Source organism: Kogia breviceps, chromosome 2 (genome assembly GCF_026419965.1).
Source record: "Kogia breviceps isolate mKogBre1 chromosome 2, mKogBre1 haplotype 1, whole genome shotgun sequence".
In the NCBI taxonomy this organism is placed as follows: domain Eukaryota; kingdom Metazoa; phylum Chordata; class Mammalia; order Artiodactyla; family Physeteridae; genus Kogia; species Kogia breviceps.
The window spans coordinates 165,147,791-165,169,139 of NC_081311.1; positions in this window are offsets into that span (position 1 = coordinate 165,147,791).

Consider the following 21,349-nt stretch of genomic DNA (forward strand, 5'->3'; position numbering starts at 1 on the left):
ATAAGATGAAACCCTACACTTGAGAAGCTCACAGTCTAGTTGAGGGTAAAACACAGATGTGTCATAATTGCAATGGGATATGAAAAGTGTAATAGCAAAGGACTTTGGAAATATTTCATACCCGTCAACACCAACTACTGTTCTTATTAGCATACTTTAAGGGATAACGTCATATTTCTTCATTAGTCCATTCTGAAGCCCCACTGTGCATTAATTTGTACAAGTGTGAAATGTGAAAAAAAGAAAGTGGTCATTATAGGAGTTTATACCCAGATGGGAAGAAGACTGATTTGGGGGCATCAGGCATTACATAATGGAGCAAGTTTGGAAGGGGTGATAATGTAAACAGCTCTGGGCAGCCACGGAGTGTTTTTATTTATTTTAATGTAATTGATTTTTTAGAGCAGTTTTAGGTTCACAGCAATATTGAGCAGAAGGTCCAGAGAGTTCCCATATACTCGCTGACCCCCTACATGCACAGCCTCCCTCATGATTAACATCCCTCACCGGAGTGGTACATTTGTTACAACTGATGAACCTATCTGACACACCATGATCACTCAAAGTCCTAGTTTATATTAGGTTTTGCTCTTGGCATTGTACATCAAATAGTGTTTTAAGAGAGCTAAGAATTAGGGGGGATAACCAGGCAGGGTGTTGAACAGAAACAGGGAGGTGTCTGTTTCATAACATTAACTAAGATTGACCCTGACTTGGTCCTTTTGTTTTGTTTTCTTCCCACCTGCTCCTCAAGCATTAAGGAAAGCTTTGTTAGAGTCAGGAACAGGTCTTGTAGAGAGCAGTGAGTGGAGTGGCTGAACACTCATTAATATGCATGGCCAGTGTAATGATGAATATGCTGACTTGGGGTCTTTTAAGTTGACTAAGAACAAGTGGAGCCAGGGCACAGCTCATTACTCTAAAAATTGATCATTAAAGCAAAAGAATTAAGTATGCGTCTTGGATTACTGGGATAAACTATTTTTCAGGGTAATCAAATGGATGAGGGAAAGGTTTTCCATTCAGAATTTCAGCAAATAAATGCAGAAGGAATAATAGAATTGGAAAAAGTTATCATTTTTCAAGTTCTCATGAAATAACTGATGCAGATAAGATCATCAACAGACGGTAAAACCATTAGATGAAGTGTTGATGGGGAACAGAACTCTCTGATCAATCTAGCCTCACTAAAAGTGAGAAAACCAGACAGGGGTGCCTCCTGTTATGAAGCAGGATGAAACACATGGCACCACTTTATGAGGTATGTGTGTCAAAAAAATCAAACATCAGGCTAACTAACATTAATTAGGTTATTGAATTAGGAATCTAACTTTCAACTCATAGAAAACACTGAGGATAGAGCACTGAGGGTAAGCAACATCTGGTGAACATCTGATGAAGGTCATGAAGGGTATGGTATCTTTACTATATTAACTGATCCAGTTTCAAGTTCAAATAGACTTTTCCCAAGGTATGAAATATTTTGAGTAACCTGACTTTAGAAAATCTGTTAGTTGTGGTGGTACACTACAGTAAATTCCAATTTTTACAAACTGAAAAATTCGAAAGATTTGTAGACAGATTCTTTGGCTGATGGAGGAAACCTTGGAGGTTCTGCTCATAAATTGACTTTTTGGATTCCTGGTTTCTGGTCATAAGTCAGTGTAAAGACAAGGAAGAAACGTGATGCATATCTCGAGTAGTAAATTGCTTATCCCATCCAGTTGGCCAGATTAGTTTCCTGTCAATGTGCTAACCTAATATTTCTGATGAAATTTCAGCAAGTAAAATAAAGAGATGAACTGCTTAAAAATGACATGTCCTCCCCCCCAAAATAAGTTAAAACAAGTATTCAAACTTAACAGTTGATCTTGACACTGGAGCAATGGTCCAATGGGGTCTATCAATGAGGATATGTTTCAGCTATAGTGATGGGGAAATACTAGTAGCTTAGACAAAATAAGGTCTATTTCTTTCTTAGAAATAAGGAGTCTGGAGTTAGGCAACTCAGGGCTATTATAGCAGCTCCACCATCATCAACATCCTGGTCTTTTTACTTTTTGCCCCATGTTGGTTTGTAACCTCATGGGTTCCCTGGGTGAAATTCGAAACTGGTCCTGTACAGGTAGGGCAAGGAGAGACTAAAGAAAGAGGCAGAACACTCCAGCTTGGTAGGTGGCAGGTTTAATAATCAAGGGGATTTACATATGAGGATTATCTTGGGTGGCTGCAAGATGAGTAGATCTCTGCTCCTGCCTGTCAGGTTATATAGATGTCTTATTAACAGGGTTTAGTCACGTACACAGTCTAGATGGTCTCAACAATACATTGCTCTCTCAGGGCTGCACCCTTGAAGTGGCTCCTAGAGTGGGAATGGTGGGCAGGACGTACATTCCAAGGACAGGGGTGGGGGTGAAGAGTCTTGTTTGCCCAGGCCAGCTCGTGGGTCAAACAGTGTCATGTCCTCGTGATGACCTCCTCCAACACTCCATCATCCTAGCTGTATCTCTATCTGTTCTATCTGTGATCCAGCCAGCTGGAAGGAAGAAGGGAGAAAGGACAAATGTTCCTCCGCCCAGCTGTGTCAGTTCCCTGTAAGCAGCCTTCCTAGAAATTCCGTGTAGGAATTCCATTCACATTGCACTGACCACTGGGTGACATGGCCATATTTAGATGCAAGGAAGGCTGGAACTGCAGCCTTTTAGGTGGGTGCATTGCTGAACTAAATAAAACTGGAGTTCTGATGCTAGGAAGGAAGGGCCACATGGATTGGGGGATCTCTTTCAATGAACACAGCAGACATTTAAGAGAAAATTAAAATCACTGTTCAAATAATTTCATTTCTGCAAAATGCTATGAAGTAGAACATTCTATGGAAAACCTAATTTTGTAACATATTTTGTGTTATTTTTAACAGTATGCCAGATTGCATGATTAAAAGAGTGTAAATCTGTTACATGTTTTTGGGGAAAGACCATTGGCCCTTGTTAGTGTGTCTAATTTTATATGTGTGTTATATCCCTTTTGATGACTTCATAGTCTGTTATTTTGCTACAGGCTTTTGTGTGATTTACTGAAAAGTGTGTTGAGTTCCCCATTAACTTCACCATTTTTTCTTTTCTCATCCTGCCTCCATGTATGGCATATTAGGCCAGAACAATGACATTTCCAAATCAGAGGTTGCTTAATAGTTGAGTAGCACTGTCATACTTTCTTGTCTAAGAAATCATAATGGAGGTTGGCAACCTAGCAATGGTAGAGTCTGCAGCTTGATTTATTTTGCATCCATTTCTGTCATAGGTCAATTCTCTGGGGAAGGTGCATGTGCAGGAGGAAGTCTGTGTAGACTTTCAGTCTTTGAAATCTCAGGAATACAGACTTCCCTAACCATATTCTGCAAAACTCCATTCATGGTTGAGATAGCTCAGGATTTTAAGTTATCCAAGAGGGCTTCTGTACGAATACATTCCTACGGAGCAGAATTATGCAGAGCTCTCTTGCTCCCAAATGCTCTGTATCACAGCAATATATTTTGTAAAGTTTGATTTATTATGTCAAAAGCTGTGTTATTCTTCTAAGCCAATCTCTTTTAAAATTCATATGTCATGGCTTTATTAGAAAGAACTAATTGACTTTATAAACATGGGTAATGAAATACCATCTACATACCACATTGCAATGAGTAAAATGTAAGCTTTGGAGTGTGAAGACCTAGAGAGACTAAGTCTGCCCCCTTCAGACTTTGTCATCCTTGGCAACTATAACTTCTCAGAGCCCCAGTTTGCCCCTTGTTTACTTAGATTCTAGTTTGATGGCCAGACGTTACTATGTGCCAATCACCATCACACGTACTGGGAGATGACTGTGAACGAGATAAAGGCAGTTGTGGCCTTATAATATTTGAAGCTGAGGGTGCAGATTCCATTGCTTTCATAGGTTGCAGTTGCCTGGAGAGGAGGGAAGTAAAACAATCAAGGAGAAATGGGGATTGCTGTTGAATTTGAGGCTCTAGCTCATCAAAAGGTATTTAGATTAAAAAAATTTGAAACACTAGATAGTCCTAGTGACACACCTGCTATAGGGAGATTTTTTAGCAGTCTACTTTATAGCCCCAAATTAAGTATAGTGGAATATAAGCAATGTTGATATAATCACAGGTAACTTCTCTGCTTGGGTGCTCTTCCCTAGAGGTTAAGAGCAGGGTTATGGAGGCCACAACATGTTTGGATCCCAGCTTTTCCATTTGTCCAGCCATGGTCACTTGCTCAATTGAATGACTTTGGGACTCTGGGCAAATTACTTAATCTCCATGTGTCTCAGTTTTCTTTTCTTCAAAATAAGAAAAATAATAGATTTAGTGACCTTGTAGTTAACTGGGTTATGCATGTGACTAATGCATGTAAAACAGAACATGCTTGGCACATAACATGAACTCAATGGATATTAGCTCTTATTATGTAAGTGCATAAAAAAGGACTCCCTAAGAAAGCTTTACAGGGTGAGTTAGAGTTAGAAACAGTATGGGTGAAACACTGGCAGCTAGAGAGTGCCTGCTTTGTAGCTATACCAGAAGGGGCAAGTTTGATGAGAAAAGCTAGACATAAGTATAAATGGATTATTGAGACATTTCTACTCTTTGGTGGGGTAATGCTGTGATGGTTAATTTTATGTGTCAACTTGGCTGGGCCATGGTGTCCAGATATGTGATCAAACATTATTCTACCCATAGGTTCTTCAGAACCTTTTTTTTTTTTAGATTCCATATATATATGTATAGCTGATTCACTTTGTTATACAGCAGAAACTAACACACCATTGTAAAGCAATTATACCTCTATAAATTTGTTTAAAAATTATTCTAGATGTTTCTGTGAGTGGGGTTTTAGATACTATTTAAATTGAAATCAATGGACTTTGAAAAAAGCAGATTGCCTTCCATAATGTGGGTGGGCTTCATCCAATCAGTTGAAGGCTTACATATTGATAGAACAGAAAACTGACCTTCCTCAAGCAAGAGAGAATTCTCCAGCAGTCTGCCCTCAGATTTCATCTGCAACTGGCTTTTCCTGGTTCTACAGTAAACTGCCTTTGGACTCAAACTGCAACTCTTTCTTGACCTTCCAGCCTGCCAGCCTCCCCAGTCAGATTGGCCCCCCAAAGATGTCCACATCCAAATCTCCGGAACATGTTACATTACATGGCAAAGGAGATTTAAAGTTGTGGATGGAATTAAGGTTGCTAACTGGCTGACCTTAAAATAGGGAGCTGTGATATTGTGCTTTTAAATAAGAGCTATATATTTGGTCTTAATCCCCACCTCTGGCACAGAGCTCCTAAAACTGTTGGAATTTCCTAAATGATAAGAATGATAAAGGTGGCTTGATATTTATAATAAACCCCTTTCAACCACTACTGGGTTTGTTAATGAAGTGACTTCTGGAAAGCATCTAGGGATGGGATGTTAGAGAGTGCAACCCCACCTCTGGGTAAGAGAGAGGGGCAGAGATTGAATCAGTTGCCAATTGCCAATGATTTAATCAATCATTCCTATGCAATAAAGCCTCTGGAAGAAACACAGAGGGCAACTGGAAAGCTTCCAGGTTGGTGAACATGTGAAAATTTGTGGGGAGTGACACCCTGAGAGCGTGGAAGCTCTGTGCCCCTTCCCACATACATCTCTTCTATCTGACTGTTCCTGGGTTGTATCCTTTTATAACAAACTTGTGATCTAGTAAGTGAAATGTTTCTCTGAGTTCTGTGGTCACTCCGGCAAATCAGTCTAACCCAAGGAGAGGGTTGTTGGAAGCTCCAATCCATAGCCTGTCAGCCAGAAGCACAGGGGACAGCCTGGACTGCAGTTGGCATCTGAAGTGGGGAGAAAGGCAGGCTGGTAGGACTGATGCTACTCCCATTAGATAGTGTCAGAACTGAGTTGAACTGAGGATAGTCAGCTGGTGTTGGAGAATTGCTTGGTCGTGTGGAAAATATACACACACTGGAATTGTCAGAATTGGAAGGGCTTAAGCTGGATTATCAGGATGGGTCCGATATAATCACAAGGGTCCTTAAAAGTAGAAGAGGGGCATAGTTGAGTTCAGAGTCAGAGGGAGATATGAACAGAGATACAAACCAAGCAGTGACTTTTCATGAGGGATGGAGGGCGGGCATGGTCAGCTCTCCCACCCTTTTCTCTCCTCCTCTTCCCTATCCTTGCCCTCTGGTGTTGGGGTAGGAAAATGATTGGCAGAGGCTGAGATTTCCTTGCTTGATGACTAGCTGGCCTCTCCTCTGTCTGATACTGACTGCCAATTGGATGTGTCTGTGGGACAAGCAGTGTCCAAAAATGTGTCTACATGTGGTTCCTGGGCCAATGGGAGATCTTGCTTGGGCTCTGAACTCTTCTTCCATACTCCCCAAGTCCCACAGTGTGTGGTACATTCCATCACCTCTTGCTGTTGGATTTTACTTAACCAGCAGTGAGACATCTTAGTGGAGTACTAGCAAGACTGCTCCAACCAGCCACCTCCCTTTTGGTCCACTTACCACCAAGAAAGAAGTGGATTCTTGCCCCGCACAAGGTGGATATTTGCTCCAATATCAGCAATATCAGTGGTTCCAGGGTTGAACAACTGGACAGCTTTCAGACAAGAAAGGAGGAGGTTGTCATTAGGACTTGACTTACGGGGTGAAGACACCCCCATTCCTTGAGAGTTATTCTCTCGGGCCTCTTTTGGCTTTGGGGATGATAATAAATCCCTTTTACCCTCCTCAGAGTTAGCTTAGGGAAGGGATAGTCTTTTCACAGACATTACATTCCTCCAAAATGCAACCTTTCTCTTCCCTCAGACTTCTTATTTGGCTGTGGTGATAGTGGTATTAGGGCTATGGGCAGAAATGGCGGTTTCTGGCAGCCCCAAGAGGAGCTGAAAGGCCTTAAAAACTGGCATTTCTCTGGGTCTCTAAACTTAGAATGTGGAGTACTTAGTCTTTGAGGTCTTATAATTCCATGAAAATTGGGGGAAAAAATCTCACTGGGCATTTGATACCATCCTTTAAGATAGGCTAGAAAGGTGGTGTGGAGTCAGAGCTCTTTGGGTCTCCCAGTTCAGCCAAGGTGGGTGAAAGGAAGGACGGGCCTTGTAGGACATATTAAGGAGATGGGACTTTTTCTTAAGAGCAATAAAAAATCATTAAAGGATTTTAAACAGAGGAGTGATTTAATCTAGTGGTAGTATAATCTTTTAAGATTTTTTTCATCACTCCCTTTATTTTCTCCTTTCTTTATTTAACTCTGGTAGCCAGGTCCTTTTTATCTTATCATCTCAGGACTTTTGCTGGGGGTGGAAGGTGGACAAAGGAGTTTAATTTGAGATGCATTTCTAGGTTTTAAAGAAGCTAAGCTCACAGAAGAAACAACACCTGTTTTGAGTGGGGAGAGGGGAGAGGGAGCCTTTGAGGGTATTGAGGGAGAAAATAATTTCACCAAATTTGAGAAGGGCCTGCAGTTAGAGGGTTCTGGAAGTAGCAGGACCATACCTGTGTTCCTGACCCTACTGAGAGCTGATGTGTGGATCTGCCTTGGTGGTGAGTGGATGAGAGAGGTTCCAGGGGTGGTTGGCTAAGCACAGGGGCTCCCAACCCTGCCCCAGGGCACAGGAACAGCAGTTCCTCAGACTCTGAGTGACAGGAAGGCTTGGGCCCTCTCCATTTCAGCAGTGAGCCTTGTTGGTTGAAGAACAAAGAAGCTTTCAGTCCTGTAGGGCCTGTGTCTGAACTAAAGGAAGGAGGATCCACATTCATGACATTGGATTTCTTCAAAATATGTCTGAGTATGGGCTCAGAATGTAAGTTAAACATGATTGACTTAAACATGATATTTCCTGTCCATCTGAGTTTCTGGTTATAAATTTGAAACCGTGCAACTCAGATTGGGACTTGAACCCTCATTCTTTTAACCAAGATCATACACCTGGTCTCAGGACTTAATGAAGCTCAGGTTCTTGATGTCTCATCGCAGAAAGAATTCAGTGAGAGACAAAGTGATAGGTAAGAAGTGGATTTATTTAGAGAGAAACACATTCCACAGACAGAGTGTGGACCACCTCAGAAGGCGAGAGAGGCCCCATTGTATGGGGTTTTTAATAGGGGTGGGTAAATGCATAGGTTAATGAGTGGGAGGAGTATTCCAGCTATTTGGGGGAAGAGGTGGGGATTTCCAGAAATTGGGCCACCACCCACTTTTTGACCTTTTGGAACTGTCATGGAGCCTGTGGGTGTGTCATTTAGCTTGCTGATGTGTTACATTGAGCGTATACTGAGGCTCAAGATCTAGTGGAAGTCGACTCGTCCGCCATCTTGGGCCTAATCGGTTCTAATCAGTTTTTCTTGTGTCCTAGGGCTATCTCATTCTTTTAAAGGTTGTGCCCTGCCCCCTTCCCTCCTGTTTCAAATTCATATGATTAATGGTGAGGTATACATTTTTGAAAGATAATTTTGACTACAATGTGGGTTTTGGAAGGCAAGATGAGATAAGGGAATCCTAAGCAATAATCCTGGTCAAAATCTATTCACGTTTTCAAGTTTTATTACTATACACTAAGCATTGATGACAAGAATATACACTTGTGTGTCAACTGATGTTTTCAATTCTGTGTTCTTATTTTGGTAATATTAGTATTGATAATATTAGTGTTGGAGCCTGCCCTAGACTATAACTTTATCAACTTACTAACAAAATATTTTTGTGTGAAGTGAACCTTTTTACATTGATTATGTCTTCTTCTATTTGATGGTTTAAAACATTGTGAAGAAAAATGTTCCAACACATTCAGGAAATCAGATGGTTAAACAGTTTTTGAAAGAAGAATCTTTCATCAGGTAAGAGTGGCTTGGGGGTGGCAAAAGGAAGGACATTACTTCACCTGCATTGGAGGGTTCTGAGTTAGTCACCAGACTTTGGGCAGAGTTAAATGGAAAGGGGTTAGAGCTCCTGGAGTCCTAAGAAAATATTAGGGGCACAATAGTACTTTCTTCAAATATCATCAGATTAAATTTTGTACCTAAAAAGCCAAGAGTAAGAAAAGATCTCAGGACAGCTGACAGTGGAAAGAGTATATAGCAGGGGTCCCCAACCCCCAGGCCGCAGATCACTACTGGTCAGCGGCCTGCTAGGAACTGGGCGGCACAGCAGGAAGTGAATGGCAGTCTAGAGAGCAAAACTTCATCTGCTGCTCCCCATCGCTTGCATTACTGTCTGAACCATCCCCCCCCTCCCCCCACCATCCGTGGAAAAATTATCTTCCACGAAACCAGTCCCTGCTGCCAAAAAGGTTGGGGACTGCTGGTATATATCACTTAGGGTGCCTTCTGTTACAAAAACAGAAAACCCACCAAGGTGGCTTCAACAATAAAACATTTAATTATCTCACAAAATCAGAAGCCTGGAGGCAGGCAGGTCAGAGGAAATGTTTCATCTGCTCAGTGGTGTCTAGGTGGCCTGGGCTTTTCCATTCTCTCCCCTCTGCCAGCTTCAGCCTGACAGACTTTTCATCCTTAGGCATGTTGTCTGATGATTGCAAGGTGGTCTCAACAATGAGGAAAGTCGGTTTTGTTCATTTTACCTTTCTTTGTTCCCAGTACCTAGTATAGTAGGTCTATATAACTTTAACACAAAGTAGCTGCTCACTAAATATTGTTTGAATGAGTGCTTATGTTGTTTCTAAAGAGAAAGTTATCTGCTGGTTTTGTAATTAACTTTGTAATAGAACTTTACAGCTAGCTTTAATTACAGTTACCACTTTCTGACAAATGATAATAGTGAGGTAGATACGGGAAAAGTGATTACCTAGCATGATGTAGGTAGTTAGCAGTAGAGGACTCAGCCAGGGTGGGGCAGGACACAGCGTCTAAGCTTTTCTTCTCCCCTCTGAAAGTCCTGCTGTGAGTGTGAACAGACTCTGTGTGGAGGTGGGGTGGCTTGGCTTTTCTCTAGTCCCCTTCCAGTCTCGTGTTATGACAGGAACTCTGGGCCTAATTTCCTTTAAGTCTCAGCCTTAAGTTCCAAAACGCTGGTTCCTGCAAATCACAAGTCTTGGCTTGCAAGATCATTGTCTCTCTGTTCAAAGGAAGGAAGGCAACAGTGAAATACGGGAGGCTGGGAACCACGATGAGATCTGCACAATTTAGCCAGTTAATTGGGATCTTCTAGAACTAACCCGTGACAGACTAACTGCATCCTAGACCCTCTAATCACTTAAATAAATGAAGAGATTCATAACTCAACAAACCAATGAATTAATCAAAATCCAGAAGAGTTGAAAATCTGCCCGACAGCTGTCCTGTCTTCTCTGAGAGTGCTGTGTAGTCTGTTGAAATGGTTGGAGCCCTGATAGTGCTGCTAATGCTGGTTAGAGCACCACGTTACATAGCCCAGAATTCTAGGAGGAAATTCCTATGGGGCCAAATCTGTTTCTAGGGAAAACATTTAGTTACTATAACCCATAGGAAATCAGTGACTCCCACCTCCCGGCCTGAAGAGTGTTTTGGGGAATGTTATGAAGACAGATCGAAAGCCAAGCTACTGTGAGGTTTCTTACTAGTGTTCATCCCAGCTGCTAACCAAGCAGAGAAAGACATGTGATTGGAGGCTGCCCAGCCCCACTTGCTTTGTCTTTAACAAAGTTCTGACTTGCTTACTGTGGAGTCTCTGTTTTAGTTTTCCCCCCAATTTTTTTCTGAAGCATTCAGGAGTGAAAGGGAAAAGTACTCTAATGAGATGAGTCTGCAGATGATAAAAACTTGGGAGGAATTAGGAATAGTTTAGGAGATGTTCTTAAAATGCAAGTTGATCTTGATAAATGAAAGACATGGACTGAAATCAGTAAAAGGAAATTTAATAAAGTAGCTCACACAGGGAGAAATGAAAATATAGTATTCAACTGGGCAAAATCTAGCTTCAGTAATACTGCCAAGTAGGCTTTGGGGGATTCGTCTATTAATGAAATGATTATGAATCATGTGAGCGTGTTAAAATGGCAATAAGTATATTGTTTTACATCAATGGGAATATCACTAACAACATTACTTTAGAAAGACCATTTCACCATATGTGAGACAGTTAAGTAGCTGTTGTAATTGAAGCAAGAAGAATAGTAGATTTGGAAAATAGCTCCCAAACAACTCATGTTGGTGGACTGAATATTTTCTGATGTCCAGAAAAAGAGGTAAGAGAAAATATCAGAATTGAAGATGACACAGCGTCTCTCTACCATCTACAGGATATGCCTAGAACTGCCTTATTTGCAGAGACAAAAGGAGTTTTCTCTTTGGATTTTGCTTCTTTCTCTGCAACAGTCTCCTTTCCTCTGCCTCAACTGTTGGGTTGGAGATACTGTGTAATCAATAGAAGTATTTTGTGACTATCTTAAGACTGTTATAGAACTGATCAACTGAATTCTCCCCTCTACTCTCACCCTGGCCCTTGGACATCAGGTACACAGACCTAGATTAATCATAAATGTGATTCATAACATACTCCTAACATAGATCTATTTATGGCTACTTTGAGTATTCAGTTATTTTTATTTTTTTTAATGTAGTAAATATCTGTAAACCCACCACTTGAAACACAAGTCAGGAAGTTGCAATAATCTCCATCTGAACCCCAGGCTCCACTCCAACATCTCATCACCCTGCCTCCTTTACCTGAGATGACCATCACCTAAAATATCGTGTTCATCATTTTTCCTTTTTTTCTCCATGTTTTACATAGTTTTATTGCACCTATTTAGAATTCTAAAAACTACATTTTTAATGTTATAAAGAGTATCATAGTACATGTAATTGTTTGGGATTTACTTTTGTTTACTTACATTGCTGAGATGATCCATATTATTGTGTGCTACCAAAGTTCATTCATTTCTACTGCTGTGTAATATTCCACTGGGTGACTATACCATGTTGTATTCACCTTTTCTTCTATTGATGGATATTTGGGTTATTTCCAGGTTTTTGCTACTGTGGAATACTGTAATGAACATTCTAGTAGATTTACTCTACTAGAGCAAAGAGTTTCTCCTGCATCATTTTCATCATCATTCAAACACGCTCCAGTGTCTCGGTTGCTAAATTCACCTGTCAGTACCCTTACTCCAAATTCTCTTGCAACTGCTGTTAGACCTCTATGGTCTCCTTTCCAGCCAAGACTCTTCTCAAAGTTGTATACACACTGTTTCTGCTCCCTCAGTGTCTACTTACTCTTCAGCACAATCTCTTCTGGCTTCTGTACCTACCACTCCACCCAAACTACTTTTGCTAAGGTTATCAATGACTTTCATGTTGCCAAATCCAATGGATATTTCCCCACAATCTTATTAGAGGTGATAACCATATTTGCCTCTGTTGAGCATTCCTTCCTGAAGATACTTTCTTCTTTTAGCTTCCATGTCACCACATTCTCCTGGACTTCCTTTCGGTCTGTAATTTGGTCCTTTCTCCTCCACTTACTACTAAAGATACATACTGGAATTCATCAGAGCTTAGGTCTCTTCCTCTCCTCACTCTGTACTCTCCCATGGGGTGGGGCCCTATTTATGCCTATTGTCTTAGCAAAATTTGTAATAGTCTTCCTTTTCATTCTCAAAGTGTCCCAATTTGAGGGACAAAATATATGTTCTCCCTACCTCAATTCTGATGACTCCCAGTTGACCCATGACTTCTTCTTTATCAAATCTTCTGCTATCATCTTTCTTGGGATATTTCACAGGCACTTTAAAGTTAATGTTTCTAAAACTAGACTTTTGCTTTTCTATCCCAAACTTATTTCTCCCCAGTCTCTATCTTAGAAAATGGCACTTCCACTTATTTAATTGTTCAAGCTCTAAACTCTAGAGACGTTGTTGTTCTTATTCCCTGTTCCTCAGCCCATCTGTCTCCAAGAACTGTCAATTCTCACCCCATTACTGTAGTCAAAGCCACTACCCCTCTTCCCTGGGAGCTGCAGAGGCTCATAACTGACAACGGCTTCCACTCTTGCTGGCCTCTCTCACCCTCATCCATTCCCCTACTCTGGTATTTTAAAAATATAAATCAGATCATGTCATTGTCTGCTTCAAACCTTTCATGACTTACCACTGTACTCAGAATAAAACCACACTGCTTTCTCTGACCTCACAGGCTCAGCGTGCTCTCTTTCACCACTACTGATCTGGTCTCAGCCTGGGTCACCGTGCTCCTCATACCATCTCTGGGCTCTGCCACTGCAGCAGGCTCTTCCCTGTCCCAGTTCCTTGGCATATAGAAGGCCCCCCCGTACCCAACTCAATCCTACTGCCCAAGACGTCTTTCTTCTATAGATCTCACCTGAAGCATCACTTCTACTGGAATGTGGCATCACTTTGCATGTGTGTGTGTGGGTAGAATTAAAAATCACTTTGTTTCAATTTTGAAGTAAATTGAATAAAAATTTTTATTAAAAAATTTTTAAAATAAAAATATTTTATTTTATTTTATTTTTAAAATAAAAATTTTATTTTTTTTAATTTAGAAAATAAAGTAAGCAAAAAAAAAATCACTCACAATTCCATAGCTCAAAGATAAATATAGTTAACGTTTTGGTGTGTATTTTTCCAGACCTTTCCTCTGTCTACATAGCCTATCAGTTGCTTAGATGGCCCCAAGTCCTATAATTGGTGAAAGTCATTCTATCCTCTAAATTTCACATATCATTCACACCAAGAGTACTCCTTCACATTGGAAAACTTATTGTGTTTCTCAGTATCTCTAGGGATTCTCAGGTTGGGCAAATGTTCCTCCTGCTTACGTCTTGCTTCAATTTCTGGCTTCCACTGCTGTCTTAATCGCCCTTGTGTCTAGTCTCTTGTGTAGACTCAAATATGGAACACAACCTCTTATCCTTGATTCCGTGATTTTCCTTCCTGGAGTGGGGGGCGTTGGGGAACAGCAAGATGTTATAGAAGAGCACATGCTTAACACATCTCCACAATCAAAAGTCCTTTAGCTAGTTCAGCCTGAACATGCTTCCCCATCTGAGCGGGTAAGTGCCGGCTGCACTGCTGCCTGCTTCAGTCTCTTTCTCAACTCATGTCTCTCCTCACACAGTCCTCCAACTGCCCCAGATCTGGCGACTTTCCTTATAGGGAACAATTCAATGTTCTGTCTGTTTTGATGATTCTTTCCAGACCTTTTCCTGGAAGGTCTCAGTTTCCACTCCTAAGCCTATTCAGACATCTTTCCCAAACAATGGGTATTTTAGGCTGGTGAGGGACCTTGCCACTCCTCCAGTGGGCAGCAACAGTTCTGATGAGCTATTGTTTTAAACAGCAGGATTGCCCCCGCTCTTCCTGGCACACTGAAATGCCTCCCTGCCCCCTCTCCCCACTCTAAATAGCATCATACAATACACACTGGTTAGAAATCTGCCTTCTTTACTTAACAATAGATGGTGAATATCTTCTGTCTACTCTATCTACATAGTGTAGACAGTGAGTAAAGCAGAGCATTTGATAAGCTATGGTGGACAACATGCCCTGGAAGTTTGTTAGAAATGCATATTCTCAGGCTCCATGCCAAACCTAATCCATTCACAAGTATATTTTGAACCCTAGGACATTCATGTGCACATAAAAGTCTGAGACACACTGTAGAACAACACTTATATGGCTTTAATAAGAACAAAATAGCATTTCTTATTTTTTCTTCATGGGAAAATCTATAAAAGAAAATTCTGGACATTTATATGGCTATTTAATTTGTGCTTTGACACAGCTAGCTTTACTTATTAAATATGACATCATTGCCAAAATGCAAAATGTTTTCCTAGAATGTGATGTCTTCAACAGCTTTCCTTTATCTCTCTAAAAGGAACTGTAGAGTCCGTGATTTTCACAGAAAATTAAAATAGCAACTTAGTGGTTTCTAAATTAATAGAAAATGATCTCTTATCTTTCCAAATATTATTAAATTCTAAACAGACAGTTTTTAAAGCAATTTATAAATATCCGTATTTAAGACTAAAGTCCCTTTTGGTTTTGATTCCTTGAGAACATAATTACTTGAGTATGAGCTCTTTAAAGAGGGTCTACTCTAACTCATAGTAAGGGTGGAATATACTTATTGGGTTAGGTCAATGGAGTTGAAAATTCCCAATGGAATATACTTATTAGGTTAGGTTAATGGACCATTAGATATGGTCTAATTTGAAAACCCAAGTAAAAACGGGAAAAAAATTCCACTCTTGGTTCTCATGTTGCGGAAGATTATGTTGAAGCGAACTCCTTTTCCCTTGAAAACAAGTAAGCTAACTTGGCAACATTACTTATGACTTGTTTCATTTTAGAGCTTTTAGAAAACATTAATTTCATTAGAAAGCTACTTGCTGTGCTGAAACAGCCATATGAAAATCTTGGTTTTTAAAACACCTCCAATGAAAAGTTATCTAGTACATTTTTCTATTCACAGCTGAAAAGTTTCAGTTTCCCAGCTGGCAAAAGCATTAAGTGTGTGTATGCTTCCAATTAGAAGCAAGATTTTCCCCATGCACGGTCCAAGGTTACACAGTGGTCTTCCGAGGATTTGTGGAGCCTGTTCCCTCTCTCTTCTCATTTTCTGCTGCTGTTATGTGGACGGTTGCAGAACTTTGGCTGCTGAGCAAGATGTAAAAATTTCTGAACATTAATTTATTAGGAAGTAACAATTCAATCCGAACAAACAGAATGCTTGCAGGTACGATTTGTTTCCTTGGGAATAACTTACAGGAAGTCAGAGAGTTAAAAACCAGAAGGGTATATTGTTTAACAAATGGAAGCTATTTGTTCCCATGCCAGTGGGAATTGTTTTATAATGTTCCTTTCAGAACAGAACAGAAATAAGTAATACATTCTGACATTTTTCACCACATAAAATACGCAGTTACAAGTTTTCACAAGTTGTAAAGGTAGGAGAGAAAAGCCAAAGTAAAGACTAAAAAGTATTCCTAAATCAAACCTTCTTTTAGAACAAAGAAGTCACTCCTAAACAGGTCATGAGGATATTCAAATATTGTGCTTAGTATCAGAAAAAAATCGTCATTTCACACTTCGGCCTCAGTCTGCTAAACATACTCTTTATGTTATGATATATCACATATCCCTTTGAAATACAGACCTGAAGTTTGGTGCGCAAGCTGCTTTCACATCTTATACAAGACGTCCAGGAACAGTTCTTACAGCAGAAATCAAAGGAACTTAACCTGACATTAAACAAGAAATATATCTGGAAAGAGATTAGCATATTTCCAAATGTTCAACACAGAGAAAGGACATTTTGCACAAATGCTATTTAAGATGGCAGCAATTTATTTTTTTCCTGGATGTATATGACATGCAGGTTGAATAACAAGTCTACCCACTTATCCTGTGAAAACATTCATTGGATAAAACCCACAGAGACCAGTTAGTATTAATAGTTATTGAAGTACAAAGAACCAAGTCTTTAAGAATAGTCTAATGTCTGTCGTATAAAGTTTAAAATTGATATGACCTCTGTTTTTATCCAATATCTTTGTGATTTTAAAGTATTATTTATATCAAAATGTAGGTGGAAATCTGAGCTAACAGTCCCCTGGACTTACATGAGGATTTTCCCACTGTTTAGAGGGTGGTACCCGGCTCCTCCTCTGCAAAGTGCTTGATGCATATGCGCCCCCATCCATCCCACATCCACAACACTGAGGAGCATTCGTGTTTTTTTTAAAAATTAACTTTACTCAAAGTGGGACCAGTTGGTATAGGAACGGAAGTACCTTGCTCAACCTACTCGTGGTGGTGGAAATCGAAGGTATTTGTTTCATATTATTGTTACAGAATCGGTTATTAAAATGGCCTCACCAATGGAAAGGGTGACTTGTCCTCTACTTCAAGCCATCATTTACTTTCACCCCAATGGCTGCTACAGTCTTCCAGTTGGTTTTTCCACTTCAATTGTTCCCCTCCAATCTATTCTTCACATCACAGCCAGCGTGACAGGTATTTTTTAAGGTCTCTAGCATTTTAACAACTTGTGGTAAAATACTGATAGCATAAAATTTATCATTTTGGGCTTCCCCGGTGGCGCAGTGGTTGAGAATCCGCCTGCCGATGCAGGGGACGCGGGTTCGTGCCCCGGTCCAGGAAGATCCCACACGCCGTGGAGTGGCTGGGCCCGTGAGCCATGGCCGCTGAGCTTGCGCGTCCGGAGCCTGTGCCCCGCAACGGGAGAGGCCACAACAGTGAGAGGCCCGCGTACCGCAATATAAATAAATAAATAAATAATGTCTTCCTGCTTAAAACTCTCCATGGCTTTCAATTGCTCCCTACCATATGCAGCGGGCCTGAACATATCTGACCGCTGCTTATTTTTCTAACCTCATCCTGTGCCTCCCCCTTGCCTTCCTAGGACACACAAAACCTTTACCTCTCTCAAGAATTTTATATTGTTCTTCCCTCTGTCAGGACTGCCTACTCCTCCACTTTGCGGAGATGGCTGCTTATTATTCTTTGGGCCTCTAACTCCATAAGGGTCCCTGACCATCATTTGCAAGGATGTCTCCCCTTTTTCTTTCCCGCAGCTCCTTGTTCTTTCCTGTCTAGTATCTATCACTATCTGTAATGATTTCGTCTCTTTTGCTTGTTTCCTCCTTGCTTTCAGTAAAATGTCAGTTCCGTGAAGGCAAAACCAGTGGCTTTCTTTACTGTTGCTTCCCCAGAGCCTACTAGGCTCCTAAGAAGGGCTCAACAATGAGTTAATAATCAAATGCAAAAAGATCATGGAGGGCTTCCCTGGTGGCGCAGTGGTTGAGAATCCGCCTGCCGATGCAGGAGACATGGGTTCGTGCCCTGGTCCGGGAAGATCCCACATGCCGCAGAGCACCTAGGCCCGTGAGCCATGGCCGCTAGGCCTGCGCGTCCGGAGCCTGTGCTCCCCAACGGGAGAGGCCACAGCAGTGGGAGGCCCGCATACCGCAAGATCATGGAAATTCCTCATATATTTGAAACTTTTTCCTTCTACAAATGAAACATATGTTCAGTTTCCCTGATTTGTCAAATCAAAAGCCTTCGGAGACTGAGTTATTGTCTAAAATCTTGTAACATTTTCCTTTTCTTGAACATGTGCTTAATATGAACTAAATTACAGAGTTTAATATTTTTGTTACTACGCTCAAAACTGTTAAACAGCTTATAGCCAGTTTGGCTGATTTCTAACAAGTGGTGATTACAATCACTTCCATTAAAAAAAAAAAATCTGGCTGATACATTTAAAAGGTAACAAATCCCAAATGCCATTTAATTTAAGCACTTTTGGTTCATCATGAAAAAAAAATGTTAGCTATAACTTTTATTTGAAATCATGCCTGTTTTTTTCCATTGTTATTCAGTAAGTAAGAAAACACCAAGTAATTTGCCAAGACAGGTTTTAAAAGTAATTTGAAGGGTAGGTAGGAGGGAATTTGAGAGGATTTAATCTCTACTTATTTTAATTCCATATTGCTCACCTTGAGTGGGAGATGAGAGGCACCAACATCAATTATAGGCTTTTTAAATTAAAAGAGTAAGTGAATTTCCTAGATTCACTGAGCAAAAAATGTTTCCTATGTGGATAATTTTAGAACAATCTCTTTGCACATTTACAGGCTAGTGTCTGGATATAGGTCTTTTTTATTCATTCTACTCAGCATTTAATGTGTCCTTTGATCTGAAAACTTCTCCCTTCTCACCTTCACTATATCTATTCTTGTCTTTTATGACTTCTTTTGACAGTCTGTCTAGCATCTATTGTTTTACCTTTTCTCACGCAATTTCTTTTCCATTTTTTCTTTGTACCTCTTTTGTTATATGTACTATACTATAGAGACATCTTCACTCTTTCTAAATTAATGGTTTTCAAACTTTTATGTGCATCAGAATCACCTGGGAGGCTTATTAAAGATAAATTGATGGACATCATCCACAGAGTTTCTGATTTTGTAGCTGTAGAGTGAGGGGACCAAGAAAGTGCATTTCTAACAAATTCCCAGTTGACTCTGACGCTACTGGTATGGGGATAACAATTTGAGAAATAGTCTTCTATACCCTTACAACTCAAATTATATCTGAGGATCAACATGGCACTCCTAAAAAGCTGCTTGGTGATGAAGCTACTGGTCTTTGGTCCATACTTTGAGGAGCAAAGATTTAGAACAGTGGTTCTCAAATTCCGAGACCCAAACCAACAGCATTAGAATCATCTGAGAATTCATTAGAAATGTAATTTCTCAGGCTACATCTGAGAGCTACTAAACCATAATCTGCATTTTAACAAAATCCCCAGGTGATCACTAAGCACAGTAAAGTCGATAAGCTCTGTTCTAAATCACCTGTAGTGAAATTAGTCTTCACTACACCAATTTTATTATATAGTGCATCCATTAAATTTATTTCAGATAAAATTTTAATTTTATGTACTCTTTTAAAAGCTTTGATTACTCACTTTTTATCATAGTCAAATCTTGATTATGGATGCAATATCATATCAAAATATTCTGAGGCTGCTAATATTCCTTCCAGTTTTCCTTATTTGGTTTGTTAATCTTGTTCCTTGTATTTGTCAGCTGTCCTTGGTAACAAGTAATCCCACAAATCTCAATGGCTTATAAGAACAAAAGTTTATTTCTTGTTTATCTGTTAGGTTTGCTAAAGGTCAATGCTGGTTCTACTCCTACTCCACGTCTTTATATCCCAAGAAGCTGAAAGAAGGGACTTAATACGGGCCATGACTTTCTTGAGGCAGAAAGAGAAGAGTGAGAGGACTGATGGAAACATACAAGGGCCCTTAAAAGTTTTGCTTAGATTTGGGGTCCACCTTATTTGCTCACATGTTATTGCCAAAGCAAGTCACAAGGATAAATGCAATGTCAACAGAATGAGAAGTTTGCTTTTCTCACAGGAGCTATGTTAAGACTGAATGTTGCATCCCCCATCCCCCAATTCATGCTGAAATCTAACCTCTCATATGATGGTATTAGGAAATGGAGCCTTTGGGAGGTCATTAGGTCATGAGGGTGGAACCCTCATGAATGGGATTCATGACCTTATGATGCAATGAAAGGACCAGAGCTCTCTCTTTCTGCCATGTGAGGCAGCACTCTGTACCTGGAAGGGGGCCCTCACCAGACTCTGACCACCCTGGCACCCTGATCTCAGACTTCCAGGCTCCAGAACTGTGAGAAATACACTGATGTTGTTTAAAAGCCACCGAGTCTGTGGCATTTTGTTATAGCAGCCTGAACTAAGACAAGCTACTACCAAGTCACATGTCAATGAAGAGTGTTATATAATCCTGCTACAAGAAGGAGGAGTAAATAATTGCAAACAATAATACAATTTACCACTTTTATGATACTGGTTTCCTTCAAAGGTCTGATATGTAATGTAATGCAGTAATGAAGCAAATATCTATATATATGTTATATTCACAATATGGCAGAAATATACTAGGTACGCACATGTGCACAAACACACACACACAGTGTTCATATATTTATGTATAAAACCAACCTGTGTTGGTTTGTATAGGCAGTTGGCATGGGTTTCCTCTAAAGCTGTATAGGTCTGTTTCCCTTCTAGTCTTCTTCCTTGAATGGGATGGATAGTAATTATCACAATATATTCTGTTAACTGTTTTAGGTCTTGTGTGAGGTGAGCGTGAGGGTTCATTTTTTTCCCACCCAGGGTCTCAGCACAGACACACAAAACTAGACAGCTGCCAGCAACCACAGAAGAGGAGTGCTCCTCACTGGCCAGCAGCGAGGAAGAGAATGAACCCCTGACCAGCCCCACGTGGCTCCTGATGCTGAGGGACAGGAGGCATCCTGGGGTGGGCTTATGTTTTCTTACATTTTCTCACTCATTAGTATTTCTATTTGGTCTTTTGTGGTGGCTAATTTTATGTGTCAACTTGACTAGGCCATGGTAGTTAGATGTTGGGTCAAACATTATTCTGGATATTTCTGTGAAAGTATTTTTTAGATGAGATTAACATTTAAACCAGTAGACTGAGCAAAGCAGATTACCCTCCATAACATGGGTGGGCCTCATCCAATCAATTGAAGACTATAGGAGAAAAAGGACATACATTCTCCAGGAAGAGGAAATTCTGCCACCACCTTTGGACTTGACCTCTGATATCAACTCTTCCCTGGATCTCCAGCCTGCTGGCCTACCCTACAGATTTTGGACTTACCAGCTTCCATAATCATGAGCTAATCCTTAATTACTTAAATACATCTCTCTCATTCTCTCTCTCTCTCTCTCTCTCTCTCTCTATATATATATATATA